Source organism: Triticum urartu, chromosome 2A (assembly GCF_056163025.1).
Source record: "Triticum urartu cultivar PI428250 chromosome 2A, HENAU_Tu73, whole genome shotgun sequence".
NCBI lineage: Eukaryota > Viridiplantae > Streptophyta > Magnoliopsida > Poales > Poaceae > Triticum > Triticum urartu.
Genome location: NC_141874.1, coordinates 23,812,236 through 23,829,503, shown reverse-complemented (window position 1 = coordinate 23,829,503; position 17,268 = coordinate 23,812,236). Strand labels below are relative to the sequence as shown.

The window sequence follows — 17,268 nt, the reverse complement described above, 5'->3', positions numbered from 1 at the left end:
CATGCATGAGGCGGCGAGACGCGACGTGCGAGCGCGTCGAAAGTACATATACTGAGTACCATGATATACGAGGAGGATAAACAACTCTCTCTCTCTCTACCTCTACCTCCGGAGATACGCAACGTACGTTCTCCACCTAGACAAGGAATCGTCCATGGGCGACATGTGTCCCGCCCAACCCCCACTCGCTCTGGACGCGGTACTACGTACGTAGTGCAAACCTACTACAAATAGGGAGGCCTCTGGCTCGAGCTTTTGGGCAAATTCAAGCACCAGCAAGCCAAGCACGTCTCCTCCTTCCTTCCGTTCAACCGCAGACAGACAGAACCAGGACCCCCCCCCCCCCCCCCCCCCCCCCCCCTCTGCAACCACGAGGTAGGTCCGGCCGGGAACTGACCGACCTCATCGGACAACGTCGTGCAACGGTACTCTTCCAAGTTCCCCTTCCTTCTTCTTTTCTTTCCGTTTCCACTTTCCAGCGTTCTTACGCTATATGTTGTTGTCTAGAGCTGCTCGTTCTACATAATGGCGCCGCCACCGACTCCGACTCCGAGCTACGACCCTATTCTTGTTATCATTGTCGATTCTGATGGAGGCATCAGGATCATCTGTATTCAAAGCGAGGCCACGCAATAGCAGGTGCACATCTCTCCTTACTAGTAGTAACTTGGTAGCATCTTTATTCTTTACCCAATTAGCTAGCTCAAGTTATTTGCATGGTAGGTATATATTGGTACGCACAAAATCGACCATCGATATGGTTAGCAAACAAAGTTTATCTTGCTTGTATGCATATGTGGAGGCTCGGTTTTCCGGTGTGGACGTGTCTTTTTAGTTAGAAGTCTCCTAGTAATTGATTAACCAGGATGTGACCAGTTCCTAGCGATTGATTATCCACTATGAATGTGACCAGTCCTCTCTGTGACATTTTTTTAGTTGTTGTTACATGCTTGTTAGTTACTATACTTTGGTGAGTTGTTAATTAGGGACAACTAACAAATGTACAGAGAATATTAAGATGATTTTCTTCCCTTTTATAAGCCTGCTTTGTGCTCAGTTTAACGTCTCTTCTATAAACTATGGGCTTTCAGTAATTACAATTTGTTTCATTCGAAGGTATGGAAGCATTCTATGCGACGCTGCTACACAAAGTTGCATCCGACACCGATATAATCATGTGTGACAGCAACCATGCTTGAACCGGGCAAACTGAGGGCTATCTGCCTAAAATCAAGGCCAAGACCAAGACGAACCTCTCTCGTGCGCAAGAAATTGACATGTAGAACTTGAACGGGTTGTTTCTGTACTCATGTTTCCCGCATATGAACTGCTTGTGAATCCATCAGTTTGTGACAAACAAAGATGAAGAATTGTCACACGATGTTTGATAATATACTACTAGCTACTATACTTTGCAACATGATGTGACCAGTTCCTAGCAATTGATTATCCACTATGAATGTGACCAGTTCTCTCTGTGACATTTTTTTTAGTTGGTGTGAGATGCTTGTTAGTTAGGGACAACTAACAAATGTACACAGAATATTAAGATGATTGTCTTCCCTATTATAAGCCCGCTTTCTGCTCAGTTTAACGTCTCTTCTATATACTATGGGCTTTCAGTAATTATTATTTGTTGCAGTTGAAGGTATGGAAGCATTCTATACGACGCTGCTACACGAAATTGCATGCGACACCCATATAATCATGCGTGACAGCAACCATGCTTGAACTGGGCAAACGGCCGGCGGGCTATCTGCCTAAAAATCAAGGCCAAGGCCAAGGCCAAGACGAACCTCTCTTGTGTGCAAGAAATTGACATGTAAAATTTTAACGGGTTGTTTCTGTACTCATGTTTGCGGCATATGAATTGCTTCTGAATCCATCAGTTTGTGACAAACAAAAAGAAAGATTTGTCACACGACGTTTGATAATACTCCTATACTACTACTTTGTCACAAACAGAGAGGAAGAATTGTTACACGACGTTTGCAAGTTAGTATAGTGCACACCACATCCATGCAACCGACTCTGGAATTTAAGTTAGGTACACAGCCCCTCATCCTCCCTCCCAATACCCGCCCCACTACCGCCATCTCCTACCACCCCATCGTCCTCTCCCCTCGCTGTCACTAGAGACCAGTGGCCAGGCTAAGTCCCGAGTCCCAACATAGGTCAATGAAGGCGGCGGCGAGGATGTCTTTGCCCCTATAGTCTTCGATGGTGAGACGGAACACTCCGTGTCGACTATGTGTGTACTAAGGGCTTACCCATTCCGTTTACACTACCAGTGTGATCTAATTACATTCAATTACGTTACCTTTTTCTGAACTAAACACCTTTAAGTAGAAGCAACAATGAGATACCAGAATTCGCTCCTGACAAGAGTGAAACCCTGGTCAGCATGAACACTCCACCAAGTCCTCACCACTAGGTATACACACCAGCTCTTAATTTGGTATCCAAATAATTGTTACGTTTTGAAGCATGGCCAAACATTGCAATCTATCTCTACTTTCCATATAGTATGCCACCAATTTTCCCTACTACAGCAGGCAACAAGAAAGATGTGAGCTGCAGAATAGCCAAAGAGCGAGCACACACAATATGCAGCAGGATATCATGGCCAAACAGTCGAATGAATTCAGGAAACAACTTGAGCTAGCGAAAACAGACAATAACAAATACTTGGAAGGGCTTAATTATTGTAAGTTATGTCCTTAACTCCTTATACGAAGGTCCTTTATTATTTATCTTTGTATAAGCTGCAGAACGCACAAATAAGATAGTATACCACACTATCACTCCGGGGACACAGGAGCATCCGCAACTGAATTTTCTTCACGCCACCACATAACATAACTCCAAATTTTCTCCAATAGAGTTTGTCCGGAAAGATTCTCCTCCCTCACGGTGTCATCCAACTTCTGTGCCGTTTCTGCCCAAACACAGTAACCATGGTTAATAACGATAGTAGCAAGCTATAATTTGTAAACTCAAGACACGCTTGTGTGTACTGAAGAATCTCTCTCAACGCTCAAGAATTTCCACCTAACTTAGTCACGACTCACGAGATCGTTCAGAGCACAGTTGCAGAACATCACAACAATCCCCTTTTCCTTTCTCTTTACTACCAGCAGCAGCGTACACTACATCTAAATCTAGATTATGCAAACACGAAGATGATATATAAAGCAAGATCAGAGATGAGGTATATCACCAGGTGGCATATAATACGTGTCTCCATTTAAACCGACGAGCAATCCACCGCCGGCCGGATCATCTTCCGATGACACCCATAGCGGAGTGTCCTCATCGAGGAGCGCACCCGTGGCGGAGAGCCTAGAAAGCAAGAAGTTAGTAAAGATTCAAGCAGCCACAAGGAGACTGGAGGGAGCAATATGGTCCTGGAGATCATGCGATCATGTCGGGAGATCTCCCTTGAAACCCCTGATGCTCGATCATTCCACAGCTCCAACCAGCCATGGCGACCAACCACGATGGGAGGCACAAAGCACAGAATTTAGGGGAGAAGGAGGCATCACCACTGATGGATGTCCGTCGCATGATGAGCCATGAGGCCGTGGTAGAGGCTGCTGGGGGCGGGTGAGGTCGATCGGCACCAAGGTGGAATGAGGAGAGGAAGGAGAGGGGATTGAGCAATATGGTGCCGGAGAGCCACCGTTGTTTGATTCGATCAATCATTGCTGGTTGTTGGGACTGAACAGTTATTACTCTATCGTCCAAAACGGGGACCAAAGACCAGACACATAGAGTCCATTGACTTAGAAATAAAGAAGTGCTCTGTTAATTGGCGGATAAACCAATGATGGCAACATTCGGGGCACACTTGTGTGACCTGGCTCACAATAGACAAACCGCATACCGCGAACAAGAAGGCAACACATAAATTTTATCATCAGTACTCATCAACTCTGAGTTTGCCACGGATGACTATTAAAGAAGGCATCACCGCACTAATTGATCGAAGCCACGCTAAAAAATGCCAAATAGTCGGCACTGACAAAGGAGCAGCTTCGAGTATGAAGGTGAGCTATAAAGGAGAACTAAGCAATTTTGACACCGGGAGGATCACCGGCCCCAGAGTGGTGCACGGTATTGCTAAAAATTGGCAAAAAACACTAATATTAGAGCATCTACAAATGGATTGAGGAAATCTTACCATCTAAACGTCCGCGGGCGCGTCCACGGACATGTTGGCCCACCGCACATTCGTCCTTCGGAACAACCACACCCTTCATATTCAAACCTTCATTTTCATGAAATAAAAATCACTAGATCATATAGCACAAAATGATTCATCGATCAACCATTCAACACACCAAAATAAAACACGATTCAACAATTTAAGAATTCATACGTAGGAGATACACGAATGAATCAACCGCTTCTGGTGTTGCGCTCGTGGATCTTCTTCTTCTTGCTTTTGCCAAAAAGAAAAAGATCTTCTTGTTGAGCAATCACTGGTTGTCTTTTTCATCCAAGAGTCTAGTGTCCCACAACATGATTGTTGAGTATGTATTTTGTGTTGCATGTATATTGGAGTTGTGACTCATCTCCTAGTCTTGTATAGTTGAGATAGAAGCCTTTTCTGTAATTATATATACGTGCACCCCATCAATACAACGTTTATTGTATTGCAAACTTTCCCGTCTACATGGTATCATCTTGGCCGTTCCTCTCCTAGGGTTCACTACCGCGCCCTCCCCGCGTGAGCAATCGCACCCCGCCACCGCCGCACTACGCCGCCGCCACGCCCTCCCCCTCTCCTGTCGCGCCGCCGCCGCTCTGTGCCGCCCGCTTCCGCCTCCCTGCCGCGTCGTCCGCCGCCGCCGTGCACCCCCTGCTTGCACCGCTGCCGCCCCGTTGCACCGCCCCCTCGCCGCTGCTTCCTCCCTGCAGCGCGCCCCCGCACCCGCCCTGCCGCCGCTGCCTCTCCTCTCCCGGCCCTCCAAAACCCTAACCCGACCTGCGTCGCGCCCCTGCCGCCGCCGCGTTCCAGCGCCGCCACCGCCCCTAACCTTACCCGTGCGCCGCCATGTCTTCGCCCGGCTCATTCACGACTAGCTCGTCCAACCCGTTCGCCAGCCCCGAGCCCTCCGCCACTGCCATCCATGACCTCAACATTGAGGCCCGGGTCCCTATCCATCTCGACAGCTCTAGCACGTCGTACTACGCATGGAAGACCTACTTCAACCTCATCTTCCCCTAGTACTATCTCACCGAGCACATCGACGGTTCCGTGGACAGCGCGTACATGCGCGTCGATTCGGAGTGGTCCGCCATCGAGGCCACGATCATCCATTGGTTCTACTAGACGGTCTCGAAGGACATCTGCCACACGGTTGTCGCCGAGGACGACGACGCCTGCGACGTGTGGGCCAAGATCAACGCGCTCTTCACCGACAACAAACTTCAGCGCCTTGTTTTCTTGCAGCAGTTCATCGGCTGTCACCAGCAGGGGCGGAGCCAGGATTTCACCATGGGGGGGGGGGAGGAACACATTGAAGCACACATGAGACATAACACAAAAATATTTCAAGTCTTGGATATTGTATCGATATCAAACATGTAACAGTATAAGCTTTACAATAAAAAGACTACATTTCTACTAGTTTGAATGCAGATCTATGCCCCCTAGCCGGTCGATCAAACAAATCAATAATCTCATTAACATTGAACTTTGCAGCTATTTCCTTCCCAATGTATACAACCATGTAAGGTCGAAGAAAATCGTCACCCATTTTACTTCGGAGACGTGTCTTGATAATCTTCATTGCTGAAAAAGCTCTCTCCGCAGTTGCAGTTGACACCGGGAGAGTGATGACCAAGCGCAATAATCTATCAACCATTGGATACACAGAGGCTTTACCTGTTTTATGCAATGCAACGGTCAAATCAGCCAGTGATGACGAAGAATTCAGCTCTGGATGGTTGCAAACATCTAACTGATAGTGTGGAAGTTGTGACTCCAGGCGAGCCTGCTCTTGACTAGAAAAATCCGCTGGATAGAATTTGTCCACAAGCATGCAAATCTTTGATATGTCAAACGAGTCATGCCTTGGATCCAAGGATGCACAGAGTGTCATTAGCTCTGTTGTCTGAACGCTAAAACGGTCATTTAGCTCAACCAGTTGTTGATCTATCGCCACATTAAACACATCTGCTTTGTAGTGGTGAAGCACCGTGATGTTATTATGTTTATTCCGAGACTTAGTCACATCAACATACCTGTAAATTACAAATACAGTATATGTGTTAGAGTAAAGCATATGTGATCAATATTATTCTATTATACAGTAGAGGAAAGGGAGTAAGGGACATACTTGCGACTCATATCGGGGATCTCAACTTCATGCTTCACACAAAAGGTCTTAACCTCCTCTATGAGAGGTTCCCATCCTTCCTCTCTTAGATCAGCGAGGAGCACCTTAGTGTTAGAGAGTGTATCTAATGCATTCAAAATGTCCATAGATTTCTTCTGAAAGTGTTTGGCACAAGACATCTGTGATTTTCATAATCCTCTCCATGAGGTGCAACATGAACACAAAATCAAAAGAAACAATTATCCTTAGGGCGCCTCCAGCATCTCCACGGGAATATTGTGTCACCGAACAATCATTCGCTATACTTCGTAGGACTGTAATTGTGGCACCAAACATCTTCCTCAAGCTCCGAATTGACTTGAAGTGCGAACTCCATCTAGTGTCTGCTGGTCTCTGTAAAGAACCTATCTGGTTTGCCCCTTTTCCCGTATCAAGATCCCCCAGTTCAATTTCACGTGCAATTTCGGCGGCTTGATTTGCTAGTAACTCATCATTGCGTTTAGGTGAAGCACTAACAACATTTATGACAAAATTGGCATGTTGAAAAAAATTATGCACTTCATGTACCTCTCGTGATGCTGCAACAAGGGCCAATTGAAGCTGATGCGCCATACAATGAATGTAATATGCATAAGGGCACGCCTTCAGAATTAAAGCCTTCAATCCGTTCGACTCCCCTCTCATATTATTGGCCCCGTCATAGGCCTGACCTCTGATATCTACCACATTTAAATTGTTATCTGCTAGAACAGTGCAAATTGTCTCCTTGAGAGTCAATGCAAGAGTGTCATTCACATGAATGACATCAACAAAACGCTCCTGTATGAACCCTTCGGTGTCAGGAAACCGAAGGACCAACGCCATTTGCTCTTTCTTGGATTCATCGCGAGCTTCGTCAACCATTATACAAAATTTGCTATCACCAATTTCTTCTCTAATTGTTCTTTGCACCTTTCGAGAAAGTATAGCAAGAATTTCCTCTTGAACCTGATGAGATGTGTACTTTGCGTTTCGAGGAGCATTTTCCAAGACAACATCTTTCACCTCCTTGTTATAAGAAGCCAAAAGTTTTACCAGTTCTAGGAAATTACCCCGGTTAATGGATCCCGGAGATTCATCATGCCCTCTAAAAGCACAAGCCTGGAATGTTAACTGAAGGAAATATGCCCTAGAGGCAATAATAAAGTTATTATTTATTTCCTTATATCATGATAAATGTTTATTATTCATGCTAGAATTGTATTAACCGGAAACATAATACTTGTGTGAATACATAGACAAACAAAGTGTCACTAGTATGCCTCTACTTGACTAGCTCGTTAATCGAAGATGGTTATGTTTCCTAACCATAAACAAAAGAGTTGTTATTTGATAACGGGATCACATCATTAGGAGAATGATGTGATTGACATGACCCATTCCATTAGCTTAGCACCCGATCGTTTAGTATGTTGCTATTGCTTTCTTCATGACTTATACATGTTCCTATGACTATGAGATTATGCAACTCCCGTTTGCCGGAGGAACACTTTGTGTGCTACCAAACGTCACAACGTAAATGGGTGATTATAAAGGTGCTCTACAGGTGTCTCCAAAGGTACATGTTGGGTTGGCGTATTTCGAGATTAGGATTTGTCACTCCGATTGTCGGAGAGGTATCTCTGGGCCCTCTCGGTAATACACATCACATAAGCCTTGCAAGCATTGCAACTAATGAGTTAGTTGTGAGATGATGTATTACGGAACGAGTAAAGAGACTTGCTGGTAACGAGATTGAACTAGGTATGGGATACCGACGATCGAATCTCGGGCAAGTAACATACCGATGACAAAGGGAATAACGTATGTTGTTATGCGGTCTGACCGATAAAGATCTTCGTAGAATATGTAGGAGCCAATATGGGCATCCAGGTCCCGCTATTGGTTATTGACCGGAGACGAGTCTCGGTCATGTCTACATTGTTCTCGAACCGTAGGGTCCGCACGCTTAAGGTTTGGATGACAGTTATATTATGAGTTTATGAGTTTTGATGTACCGAAGGAGTTCGGAGTCCCGGATGAGATCGGGGACATGACGAGGAGTCTCGAAATGGTCGAGACGTAAAGATCGATATATTGGACGACTATATTCCGACATCGGAAAGGTTCCGAGTGATTCGGGTATTTTTCGGAGTACCGGGTAGTTACGGGAGAAGCAATGGGCCTTGATGGGCTTTAGTGGAAAGAGGAGAAAGGGCCAAGGGGCTGCTGCGCCCCCCTTCCCCTCTAGTCCGAATTGGACTAGGGAAAAGGGGGCCGGCCACCTCTCCTTCTCCTCCACTTCCTTCTCCCTTCCTCCCCTCTTGGTGGACTCCTACTAGGACTTGGAGTCCTAGTAGGACTCCACATCCTGGCCGCACCTAGCCTGGGCCGGCCTCCCCTCCTCCACTCCTTTATATACGGGGGCAGGGGACACCCCATAGACACACAAGTTGATCTCCGTGATCGTTCCTTAGCCGTGTGCGGTGCCCCCCTCCACCATATTCCACCTCGGTCATATTGTAGCGGTGCTTAGGCGAAGCCCTGCGATGGTAGAACATCAAGATCGTCACCACGCCGTCGTGCTGACAGAACTCCTCCCCGACGCTTTGCTGGATCGGAGCCCGGGGATCGTCATCGAGCTGAACGTGTGCCAAGAACTTGGAGGTGCCGGAGTAACGGTGCTTGGATCGGTCGGATCGTGAAGACGTACGACTACATCAACCAAACGCTTCCGTTGTCGATCTACAAAGGGTACGTAGATCACACTCTCCCCTCGTTGCTATGCATCACCATGATCTTGCGTGTGCGTAGGAATTTTTTTTGAAATTACTACGTTCCCCAACAGTGGTATCCGAGCCTAGGTTTTATGTGTTGATGTTATATGCACGAGTAGAACACAAGTGAGTTGTGGGCGATATAAGTCATACTGCCTACCAGCATGTCATACTTTGGTTCGGCGGTATTGTTGGACGAGACGACCCGGACCGACATTACTCGTACGCTTACGCGAGACCGATTCTCCCGACGTGCTTTGCACATAGGTTGCTTGCGGGCGACAGTCTCTCCAACTTTAGTTGAACCAAGTGTGGCTACGCCCGGTCCTTGCGAAGGTTAAAACAGAGTCAAATTGACAAACTATCGTTGTGGTTTTGATGCGTAGGTGAGATTGGTTCTTACTTAAGCCCGTAGCAGCCACGTAAAACTTGCAACAAGAAAGTAGAGGACGTCTAACTTGTTTTTGCAGGGCATGTTGTGATGTGATATGGCCAAGACATGATGCTAAATTTTATTGTATGAGATGATCATGTTTTGTAACCGAGTTATCGGCAACTGGCAGGAGCCATATGGTTGTCGCTTTATTGTATGCAATGCAATCGCGATGTAATGCTTTACTTTATTACTAAGCGGTAGCGATAGTCGTGGAAGCATAAGATTGGCGAGACGACAACGATGCTACGATGGAGATCAAGGTGTCGCGCCGGTGACGATGGTGATCATGATGGTGCTTCGGAGATGGAGATCACAGGCACAAGATGATGATGGCCATATCATATCACTTATATTGATTGCATGTGATGTTTATCTTTTATGCATCTTATCTTGCTTTGTTTGACGGTAGCATTATAAGATGATCTCTCACTAAATTATCAAGAAGTGTTCTCCCTGAGTATGCACCGTTGCGAAAGTTCTTCGTGCTGAGACACCACGTGATGATCGGGTGTGATAGGCTCTACGTTCAAATACAACGGGTGCAAACAGTTGCACACGCGGAATACTCAGGTTATACTTGACGAGCCAAGCATATACAGATATGGCCTCGGAACACGGAGACCGAAAGGTCGAGCGTGAATCATATAGTAGATATGATCAACATAGTGATGTTCACCAATGAAACTACTCCATCTCACGTGATGATCGGGCATGGTTTAGTTGATTTGGATCACGTGATCACTTAGAGGATTAGAGGGATGTCTATCTAAGTAGAAGTTCTTAAGTAATATGATTAATTGAACTTAAATTTATCATGAACTTAGTCCCTGATAGTATCTTGCTTGTTTATGTTGATTGTAGATAGATGGCTCGTGATGTTGTTCCGTTGAATTTTAATGCGTTCCTTGAGAAAGCAAAGTTGAAAGATGATGGTAGCAATTACACGGACTGGGTCCGTAACTTGAGGATTATCCTCATTGCTGCACAGAAGAATTACGTCCTGGAAGCACCGCTGGGTGCCAGGCCTGCTGCTGGAGCAACACCAGATGTTATGAACGTCTGGCAGAGCAAAGCTGATGACTACTCGATAGTTCAGTGTGCCATGCTTTACGGCTTAGAATCGGGACTTCAACGACGTTTTGAACGTCATGGAGCATATGAGATGTTCCAGGAGTTGAAGTTAATATTTCAAGCAAATGCCCGGATTGAGAGATATGAAGTCTCCAATAAGTTCTATAGCTGCAAGATGGATCACGTGATCACTTAGAAGATTAGAGGGATGTCTATCTAAGTGGGAGTTCTTAAGTAATATGATTAATTGAACTTAAATTTATCATGAACTTAGTCCCTGGTAGTATTTTGCAAATTATGTTGTAGATCAATAGCTCGCGTTGTTGCTTCCCTGTGTTTATTTTGATATGTTCCTAGAGAAAAGTGTGTTGAAAGATGTTAGTAGCAATGATGCGGATTGGATTCGTGATATGAGGTTTATCCTCATTGCTGCACAGAAGAATTATGTCCTTGATGCACCGCTAGGTGACGGACCTATTGCAGGAGCAGATGCAGACGTTATGAACGTTTGGCTAGCTCAATATGATGACTACTTGATAGTTTAGTGCACCATGCTTAATGGCTTAGAATCGGGACTTCAAAGACGTTTTGAACGTCATGGAGCATATGAGATGTTCCAGGAGTTGAAGTTAATATTTCAAGCAAATACGCGAGTTGAGAGATATGAAGTCCCCAACAAGTTCTATAGCTAAAAGATGGAGGAGAATCGCTCAACTAGTGAGCATGTGCCCAGATTGTCTGAGTACTACAATCGCTTGAATCAAGTGGGAGTTAATCTTCCAGATAAGATAGTGATTGACAGAATTCTCTAGTCACCATCACCAAGTTAGTAGAACTTCGTGATGAACTATGATATGCAAGGGATAACGGAAACGATTCCCAAGCTCTTCGTAATGCGGAAATTGACGAAGGTAGAAATCGAGAAAAACATCAAGTGTTGATGGTAGACAAGACCACTAGTTTCAAGAAAAGGGCAGAGGGAAGAAGGAGAACTTCAAGAAGAACAGCAAGCAAGTTGCTGCTCAAGTGAAGAAGCCCAAGTCTGGTCCTAAGCCTGAGACTAAGTGTTCCTACTGCAAAGGGACTGGTCACTGGAAGCGGAACTACCCCAAGTGATTGGCAGATAAGAAGGATGGCAAAGTGAACATAAGTATATTTGATATACATGTTATTGATGTGTACTTTACTAGTGTTTATAGCAACCCCTCAGCATTTGATACTAGTTCAGTTGCTAAGATTAGTAACTCGAAACGGGAGTTGCAGAATAAACAGAGACTAGTTAAGGGTGAAGTGACGATGTGTGTTGGAAGTGGTTCCAAGATTGATATGATCATCATCGCACACTCCCTATACTTTCGGGATTAGTGTTGAACCTGAATAAGTGTTATTTGGTGTTTGCGTTAAGCATGAATATGATTTGATCATGTTTATTGTAAAACGGTTATTCATTTAAGTAAGAGAATAAATTGTTGTTCTGTTTACATGAATAAAACCTTATATGGTTACACACCCAATGAAAATAGTTCGTTGGATCTCGATCGTAGTGATACACATAATCATAATATTGAAACCAAAAGATGCAAAGTTAATAATGATAGTGCAACTTATTTGTGGCACTACCGTTTAGGTCATATTGGTGTAAAGCGCATGAAGAAACTCCATGCTGATGGGTTTTTGGAATCACTTGATTATGAATCAGTTGATACTTGCGAACCATGCCTCATGGGCAAGATGACTAAGACTCTGTTCTTCGGAACAATGGAGCGAGCAACAGATTTGTTGGAAATCATACATACTGATGTATGTGGTCCGACGAATATTGAGGCTCGCGACAAGTATCATTATTTTCTGATCTTCACAGATGATTTGAGCAGATATGAGTATATCTACTTGATGAAACATAAGTCTGAAACATTTGAAAAGTTCAAAGAATTTCAGAGTGAAGTGAAAAATCATCGTAATAAGAAAATAAAGTTTCTACGATCTGATCGTAGAGAAGAGTATTTGAGTTACGAGTTTGGCCTTCAGTTGAAAACAATGTGAAATAGTTTCACTACTCACGCCACCTGGAACACCACAATGTAATGGTGTGTCCGAACGTCATAACCGTACTTTATTAGATATGGTGCTATCTATGATGTCTCTTACCGATCTACCACTATCATTTTGGGGTTATGCATTAGAGACAGCTGCATTCACGTTAAAAGGGCATCATCTAAATCTGTTGAGACGACACCGTATGAACTATGGTTTGGCAAGAAACCAAAGTTGTCGTTTCTTAAAGTTTGGGGTTGCAATGCTTATATGAAAAAGTTTCATCCTGATAAGCTCAAACTCAAATCGGAGAAGTGCGTCTTCATAGGATACCCAAAAGAAAATGTTGGGTACACCTTCTATCATAGATCCGAAGGCAAGATATTCGTTGCTTAGAATGGATCCTTTCCAGAGAAGGAGTTTCTCTCGAAAGAAGTGAGTGGGAGGAAAGTAGAACTTGACGAGGTAATTGTACCTACTCCCTTATTGGAAAGTAGTGCATCACAGAAAACTATTTCAGTGACACCTACACCAATTAGAGAGGAAGCTAATGATGATAATCATGAAACTTTAGATCAAGATACTACTGAACCTCGTAGATCAACCAGAGTGAGATCCGCACCAGAGTGGTACGGTAATCCTGTTCTGGAAGTCATGCTACTAGATCATGATGAACCTACGAACTATGAAGAAGCGATGGTGAGCCCAGATTCCGCAAAATGGCTTGAAGCCATGAAATCTGAGATGGGATCCATGTATGAGAACAAAGTATGGACTTTGGTTGACTTGCCCGTTGATCGGCAAGCAATTGAGAATAAATGGATCTTCAAGAGGAAGACGGACGCGGATATTAGTGTTACTATCTACAAAGCTAGAATTGTCGCAAAAGGTTTTCGACAAGTTCAAGGTGTTGACTACGATGAGAGTTTCTCACTCGTATCTATGCTTAAGTCTGTCCGAATCATGTTAGCAATTGCCGCATTTTATGAAATCTGGCAAATGGATAAACAAAACTGCATTCCTTAATAGATTTATTAAAGAAGAGTTGTATATGATACAACCAGAAGGTTTTGTCAATCCTAAAGGTGCTAACAAAATATGCAAGCTCCAGCGATCCATCTATGGACTGGTGCAAACATCTCGGAGTTGGAATATACGCTTTGATAAGTTGATCAAAGCATATAGTTTTATACAGACTTGCGATGAAGCCTGTATTTACAAGAAAGTGAGTGGGAGCACTACAACATTTCTGATAATTATATGTGAATGACATATTGTTGATCGGAAATAATGTAGAATTATTCTGCAAAGCATAAAGGAGTGTTTGAAAGGAATTTTTCAAAGAAAGACCTCGGTAAAGCTGCTTACATATTGAGCATCAAGATCTATAGAGATAGATCAAGACGCTTGATAAGTTTTTTCAATGAGTACATACCTTGACAAGATTTTGAAGTAGTTCAAAATGGAACAGTCAAAGAAAAAGTTCTTGCCTGTGTTGCAAGGTGTGAAATTGAGTAAGACTCAAAGCCCGACCACGGCAGAAGATAGAAATAGAATGAAAGTCATTCCCTATGCCTCAGCCATAGGTTCTATAAAGTATGCCATGCTGTGTACCAGATCTATTGTATACCCTACACTGTGTTAAGCAAGGGAGTACAATAGTGATCTAAGAGTAGATCACTGGACAGCGGTCAAAATTATCCTTAGTGGAATAAGGAAATATTTCTCAATTATGGAGGTGACAAAAAGGTTCGTCATAAAAAGTTACGTCGATGCAAGTTTTAACACAGATCTGGATGACTCTAAGTCTCGATCTAGATACATATTGAAAGTGGGAGCAATAAGCTAGAGTAGCTCCGTGCAGAGCATTGTTGACATAGAAATTCACAAAATACTTACGGATCTGAATGTGACAGACCCGTTGACTAAAATTATCTCACAAGCAAAACATGCTGACACCTTAGTACTCTTTGGGTGTTAATCACATAGCGATGTGAACTAGATTACTGACTCTAGTAAACCCTTTGGGTGTTGATCACATATAGATGTGAACTATGGGTGTTAATCACATGGTGATGTGAACTATTGCTGTTAAATCACATGGCGATGTGAACTAGATTATTGACTCTAGTGCAAGTGGGAGACTGAAGGAAATATGCCCTAGAGACAATAATAAAGTTATTATTTATTTCCTTATATCATGATAAATGTTTATTATTCATGCTAGAATTGTATTAACCGGAAACATAATACTTGTGTGAATACATAGACAAACAAAGTGTCACTAGTATGCCTCTACTTGACTAGCTCGTTAATCGAAGATGGTTATGTTTCCTAACCATAAACAAAAGAGTTGTTATTTGATAACGGGATCACATCATTAGGAGAATGATGTGATTGACATGACCCATTCCATTAGCTTAGCACCCGATCGTTTAGTATGTTGCTATTGCTTTCTTCATGACTTATACATGTTCCTATGACTATGAGATTATGCAACTCCCGTTTGCCGGAGGAACACTTTGTGTGCTACCAAACGTCACAACGTAAATGGGTGATTATAAAGGTGCTCTACAGGTGTCTCCAAAGGTACATGTTGGGTTGGCGTATTTCGAGATTAGGATTTGTCACTCCGATTGTCGGAGAGGTATCTCTGGGCCCTCTCGGTAATACACATCACATAAGCCTTGCAAGCATTGCAACTAATGAGTTAGTTGTGAGATGATGTATTACGGAACGAGTAAAGAGACTTGCTGGTAACGAGATTGAACTAGGTATGGGATACCGACGATCGAATCTCGGGCAAGTAACATACCGATGACAAAGGGAATAACGTATGTTGTTATGCGGTCTGACCGATAAAGATCTTCGTAGAATATGTAGGAGCCAATATGGGCATCCAGGTCCCGCTATTGGTTATTGACCGGAGACGAGTCTCGGTCATGTCTACATTGTTCTCGAACCGTAGGGTCCGCACGCTTAAGGTTTGGATGACAGTTATATTATGAGTTTATGAGTTTTGATGTACCGAAGGAGTTCGGAGTCCCGGATGAGATCGGGGACATGACGAGGAGTCTCGAAATGGTCGAGACGTAAAGATCGATATATTGGACGACTATATTCCGACATCGGAAAGGTTCCGAGTGATTCGGGTATTTTTCGGAGTACCGGGTAGTTACGGGAGAAGCAATGGGCCTTGATGGGCTTTAGTGGAAAGAGGAGAAAGGGCCAAGGGGCTGCTGCGCCCCCCTTCCCCTCTAGTCCGAATTGGACTAGGGAAAAGGGGGCCGGCCACCTCTCCTTCTCCTCCACTTCCTTCTCCCTTCCTCCCCTCTTGGTGGACTCCTACTAGGACTTGGAGTCCTAGTAGGACTCCACATCCTGGCCGCACCTAGCCTGGGCCGGCCTCCCCTCCTCCACTCCTTTATATACGGGGGCAGGGGACACCCCATAGACACACAAGTTGATCTCCGTGATCGTTCCTTAGCCGTGTGCGGTGCCCCCCTCCACCATATTCCACCTCGGTCATATTGTAGCGGTGCTTAGGCGAAGCCCTGCGATGGTAGAACATCAAGATCGTCACCACGCCGTCGTGCTGACAGAACTCCTCCCCGACGCTTTGCTGGATCGGAGCCCGGGGATCGTCATCGAGCTGAACGTGTGCCAAGAACTTGGAGGTGCCGGAGTAACGGTGCTTGGATCGGTCGGATCGTGAAGACGTACGACTACATCAACCAAACGCTTCCGTTGTCGATCTACAAAGGGTACGTAGATCACACTCTCCCCTCGTTGCTATGCATCACCATGATCTTGCGTGTGCGTAGGAATTTTTTTGAAATTACTACGTTCCCACCTGCATCATGTCATATAATTGTTTTGTTAGGATACTACAAGATATAATATTTTAATTATTGTAACTTAAGATGGAAGAAAAATATTGCTTACCGGATGGAATCAATTGTAACTTTGAGCCTTAGCCTTGCATCTAAAATCGTTTTTGCGGTTGCTTTCCCATACACCTTATCAATATGAGTCATGCTGTTTTTGAAATTATCATAACAACGAACTGAGAAGTTATGGGCTGAACCGGCATCTTTACCCATATGAGTTAAAAAAGCACACTCTTTCCCATTATTCACCTTCTTCCACCTATCAAAGCCCAAAACAGTAAATGTTTCTGAGCCGCACTTCCCAATCGGCTTTCTTGAGAAGAGGAAACAATGGAAGCAATATGCACGCTTTGTGTAAGGTGAAAACTCAAGCCATTCAAAATCCTTGAACCAACTGTACTGGAAACGCCGACGATGTTTTGGTGGATCATCATTCTATGGATACTCTCTCATGTATGGCATGTATCGGCCTTCAGAAATATAGAATTGGCGTGCTTCATTTTGCTTATCAAGAGGGAGTTCCCAAATCTGTTTGCGCTTTCCAGGGTCTCGCTCGAATGGTGTGCTTCCGACTCTTTGTTGTTCTAGAACTTCTACTTCTACAGATGCCTCAATATTTTGCTTGGGGGGTGGCATATCAACTGAACTGAGATTGGGGACACTGTTATCAGTGGGTTGCTCTGTGACATCGACCT

At 44.2% G+C, this 17,268-nt stretch overlaps 2 long non-coding RNA genes and 1 pseudogene across 2 annotated transcripts; 1 reads left to right on the top strand and 2 right to left on the bottom strand.

Moving 5' to 3' along the window:
- The first annotated feature begins 478 nt into the window (after positions 1-478).
- LOC147983066 (uncharacterized) lies at positions 479-1,418 on the top strand. Its single transcript, XR_015614937.1, has 2 exons — positions 479-639; positions 1,117-1,418. It is a non-coding gene; the product is annotated as an uncharacterized LOC147983066 (long non-coding RNA).
- A 1,200-nt stretch (positions 1,419-2,618) lies between these two features.
- LOC147983065 (uncharacterized) lies at positions 2,619-3,716 on the bottom strand. The gene is made up of 3 exons (XR_015614936.1): positions 3,546-3,716; positions 3,221-3,342; positions 2,619-2,938 (listed from the first exon to the last, which is right to left on the bottom strand). It is a non-coding gene; the product is annotated as an uncharacterized LOC147983065 (long non-coding RNA).
- A 1,905-nt stretch (positions 3,717-5,621) lies between these two features.
- Positions 5,622-17,041, bottom strand: LOC147983064 (uncharacterized; annotated as a pseudogene).
- Positions 17,042-17,268: the final 227 nt, after the last annotated feature.